Here is a 5,000-nt window from a genome sequence, read left to right as displayed (position 1 = left end):
GTCACGATTAGCTGCAATTTGGGCCGCAGGACCTGCTTGACCATCAGCAAAGTACACCGTACGGTCGTTCCTTGTGTGTACCGTAAGACGTTCTACAGCGTGTGAGAGGCCGTACATGTTATATTTCATAAGATGCCAGTGGGCCTCGGATGAACCAACGTACCGTAACGTACGGTACCTCTTGATCTCATTAGTGATCTCGGAGCTAACAATCTCGGCAATGTGTGCGACGTCGTGACCTTTATTAATATAATTAAATATATATTTAATGACACGAATGCCGGAAAGGTGCTCTACATTAATGCGGCAACCGAACATCTTAGCCAGATAAGGATTGTACGGCACGACGTGACGATTGTCCAAGCGAACTGGTATCTGACCGCGCCTCTTTATAACATGTCGGCCGTTGTCTCGCCGGCGGTAGAGAGGATAGCCGTTTAGTTGCACTTGAGTGTGATCTTGGAAGGCCTTTGGGAAATTTTTTTTACATGTAAAGCCGCCATCAGGAGAACAGATTTCAGTGCAGAGATGAAGGTAGTTGTTGCAGACGATTTCGTACAACTCAGGGTCCACCTCTGGGTCTGGTATTTCGGCGCAGATGACCCGATCGATATACTCGGGATCTCGCGAGTTGTGCGGTGGCTCAACGGCAATGATCCAATGAGAATGCGGGATCTGCCGCTTCTGCATCTCGACAGAATACCCATAGTAGCGGATATTGCCGAAGAAGGCCTCTTTAGTAACCAAATCCTTAAAGCGCTTTTGCTTACAGTGGAAAACACGGTTGCCGATATCGGGCCTTAAGTCGCGCCTGTTTCCTGGATTGAGACTGGCTTGGATCTCGGGCCAAGCAGGGTTGGCCGTAAACGTTACGAAGAATGTCGCAGCACCGAGTTGCATGGACATGGCCAACATATCGTGCATGGTATTCATTGCATGACGGGGTCCGCCGATGAAGGTGGACGGCAGCAAGACAGGTACACTGGTCTCAGGATTGGCGGCGGCAGGTTGGTCATTCGACTGAACATTTCTGCGAGCGAGGTTGTTGAAGTCGCCGATGTTCTGCAAGGAGTCTCGACGGAGGGCACTTTGATTCTCCTGTAACCATTGAAGCTTATCTTCTTGAACCCGGAGTGCCTTGTCAACTAACCATTGCAGAAACAACTTGCCAGAGTCATGCAAGTATTCCTGGTCGTCGCGAATGGCCATCTGATAAGCGGCGTGCTCGCGAATGGTAACCTGTTTCCGAGTGCCATTTTCAATCGCATGATACATGCCGATGTGCCATCCGATTACGGAGTACGGATCAAGAAGAGGGTAGAGCATAGCGTCAAGAAGCGGGTTAGTGATCTTGACGATCTGTAGAGGTTCAGCGTTGGGACTTGCACGGTTCTGAATTATGAGTTGGTGTTGTTGGCGAGGAAGACCATCATGGTCACTGTATAAGACCGCAACATCATCGCGTGTAGTCGGAAGATTGGTACGTCCAACGTGGATACCGGCGCCAGCAGGGCCAGGCAACAACTGAATGTGCACTGTAGGTCGTGGATGTCTGCGACGAATCAACTCCTATTCTTTCTCGTACGCGTGAAAGTACTGTTGAGCGAGGACCGAGTTTTGTTGCATGATAACACGAATGTTATTCAATATGCGAGGGTCCAATTTAGTGGCCTCGTAACGGAGTTTTGTGGCTGTTTCGATATCGCAAAAGTAGGCCGAGGCATACGGCATCGTTGCAGTCGTACGCGGAATGCGTTCTTGGTGCAATGGGCCAATGCGGTGAAAGATTTCTCCTCTACCAATGAGATAGTAAGCGCCAGACAGAGGGTAATCAATTTTAAGGCCAAGAGAGCAGAAGCCGAAGGCAGAGTTGAGGTACCGACTATTATCCTGAAAGTACTTGAAATCACAGTGAGCTGGATTAGTGAAGACTTCACGAAGGTACGGGTGGATCGGCCGAAGAGTAAATGCGACCTTCCCATTAGAGCAGCAAGAAGGGAAGTGTCCGGCCTCGGTGCGCTCGGATTCAAAGTGTTTCGCCATGCAGTGGAAACAAATGGCATTCATCGCCCCAATGTTATAATAGTAGGCTTCAGTAGATGGTTTCGTGGCCATAGCTGCTCCGGTACGACGGGCGATTTCTTGGCGCTCTTTCAACCGATATTGTTTCTCGCGTTGTAATCGACGTCGGCGTTCGTCGATACCGGCGGGCGTGCGTCTGCCTTGTGCATCTTCTTCTGTGGGGCGTAACCACTGTGGACCAAAACATCGCCGTCCAGTGTATGGTAAAATTTCGCCAAGTGGGTCTATATCGGCGTAAATGGCTGGTCGGCCGACGGAGCATGGAGGAGCCGACATTGCTGTGTTACGTAAGGTTCGTCGACGGGCGGGTGATGAAACGCGAGAAGAGCGAGAGGTTGACGGCTGCGGAGCAGGAGAAGCGGGAGCACGCATCAACGCGGAGCTCGTTGATTGATTAGGAGCTGCAGAAGGTGTTGCAGAACGGCTCTGAGATGTTACTTGTGAGTGACGCTCACGTTCCTTTCGGCCAGAAACGGTACCCCGATTACGCGTTCTGATCGGACGGCCTCGGCGAGCGGTATTTCGAGGAGAATCGTCCATGATTTATATTAGATCCAATGCAAGGAACAGAATGAATATAAAATGTATTTAATTTTACCTGACACGTTTTACTTACGATGGAAATAGAACCCGGAAATCGAAAAGCAAGAAGGTAAACAACAGAATCAGCTATCCTCAGAAGGACGGTCACTGAGGTATGTAAACGGGTGCTTATGCACAATGATAAAAGGAGCAGAAGAGCGAGCTGCTTCAAGCTTAAGCCAGAACTGAAAAAAAAGTAGTAATACTGCCGTCGGTATCACCGTACAGTATGGGGTCTGTGACTGCAAGAAGGTGAACAACAGAATGAACTATCCTAAGAAGGACGGTCGCTGACGTATGTAAAGACACGCTTATGCAGAATGATAGAAGGAGCAGGAGATCGAGCTGCTTCAAGCCAACGCCAGAACTGCAAGAAGTAGTAATAGCGCCGTCCGTATCACCGTACAGTATGGGGTCTGTGACTGCAAGAAGGTAAACAACAGAATGAAGTATCCTAAGAAGGACGGTCGCTGACGTATGTAAACAGACGCTTATGCAGAATGATAGAAGGAGCAGGAGATCGAGCTGCTTCAAGCCTACGCCAGAACTGCATAAGTAGTAATAGCGCCGTCCGTATCACCGTATAGTATAGGGTCTCTTCTGCATTTTTATGTCGCAAGAAAATTTGTTTTTCGTTGCAAATTTATTCGAAACATTTGAAAAACAATTTTTCACATTATCAGATTTTCGAAATTTTTTATTTATATACTTCTCGTTACTTAGGAATAGTCCGGACAAACAATAAGGTAATCGCAGCGAGTTATAGTACATAGAGGATGTACCAAAAGAAGCGAATCCCCGGAATATTTCAAAAACTATAGAGTTTGCAGAAAAATGTGTGGAATAAAGGTTTCAAAAGTTACACCCTTCGGTGACCTCGTTAGGAGGTCAATTTGACCATAACTCGGGTACATGCCCGAACGTAGAATTTTCCGCGCTTTCCATTTCCGGGGTCAAAAATATGGGTACCTATAGAGAAAAATTAGCTTGAACTTCGAATGACCTTGAACCATGATCCCGGGGTCAAGACAGACGTCACCGGAGGATGCAGCGACAGAAACCGTACAACTTTTGTCCGAAACATTTTGTTCTAAAGTCCATAGTCTCTGAGATACTTAAGGGGTTCCCCTTCTTTTGGAACGCCCTATATAATTGAAACTTAATGCCAGAGCATCGAAACGAAACGGAACCTGTAGGGTGTCTCTTGGGCACTTTCTCGACGCAAAAAAAAATGTTTTACTTGTCACGCATTTTATCAAAAATTTTTTAAAAAGTCCCCTCCACCCCCCATCCTCCTTATTTGACCCGAAGTCGTATATATGCTCGAACGTAGAATTTTCCGCCCTTTCCATTTCCGGGATCAAAAATATGGGTTCCCTTGAAAAAAATCGGTTCGACCTTCGAATGACCTTGACCCGTGACGTCGAGGTTAACACCGGGGTCACCGGTGGATGCAGCGGCAGAAACCCTACAACTTTCGTTCGAAACCTTTTCCTCCAAAGTTCATAGTTTCCGAGATATATCGAGGAACCCCTTATTTTGGAACGCCCTGTATAATGCTAACTTGAAGCCGGACATGCTCGGATGTAGAATTGTCCACCGTTTCCATTCCCGGAGTCAAAAATATGGGTTCCCTTGAAAAAAATCGGTTCGACCTTCGAATGACCTTCACCCGTGACCTTGAGGTCAACACTGGGGTCACCGGTGGATGCAGCGGCAAAAACGCTACAACTTTCGTCCGACACTTTTTCCTCTAAAGTTCATAGTTTCCGAGATATATCGAGGAACCCCTTATTTTGGAACGCCCTGTATACCTCAAATTTGAAGGTACAGCATCGAAATTGGACTCTACTTTTAGGGTGTCTCCGGCGCATTTTAATGACGCAAAAAAAATGATATAGTCGTTTGGCGATTTTTTCCAAAAAAAAAAAAAAAAATTTCCCCCACCCCAATTTTTGAAATTTTGCACTATCGGGCACATTTACCCTTCGAGCCCTTTCCAACGATACCAAGCAGTTGGGGGTAGCACCTGCCATAAGCTGGGAATAGCGGTCAAAATAATATGGTTAACTTTAGCAAGCTATAGCAAACTCAAATTTGAAGATACAGTATCAAAACTGACCTCTACCTTTAGGGTGTCTCCGGCCCCTCATAATGACCGAAAAAAAATGATATACTCGTTCGGCGATTTTTTTCAAAAAAAAAATAAAAAATTTCCCCCACCACAATTTTTGAAGTTTCGTATTTTTTTGCACATCTACCCTTCGAGCCCTTTCCAACGATACCAAGCACTTGGGGGTGGCACCTGCCATAAGCTGGGAATAGCGGTCACACTA

General features: G+C 46.8%; 1 pseudogene; it reads right to left on the bottom strand.

The window, feature by feature from the left end:
- LOC117611067 (large subunit ribosomal RNA) overlaps positions 1-5,000 on the bottom strand; it is an 11,405-nt pseudogene that overhangs the window by 3,597 nt on the left and 2,808 nt on the right.

This window comes from Osmia lignaria, unplaced genomic scaffold, assembly GCF_051020975.1.
Source record: "Osmia lignaria lignaria isolate PbOS001 unplaced genomic scaffold, iyOsmLign1 scaffold0003, whole genome shotgun sequence".
NCBI classification, from domain to species: domain Eukaryota; kingdom Metazoa; phylum Arthropoda; class Insecta; order Hymenoptera; family Megachilidae; genus Osmia; species Osmia lignaria.
Note: the sequence above shows the minus strand (reverse complement) of the source record. Positions and strands in the feature narration are given on the sequence as shown.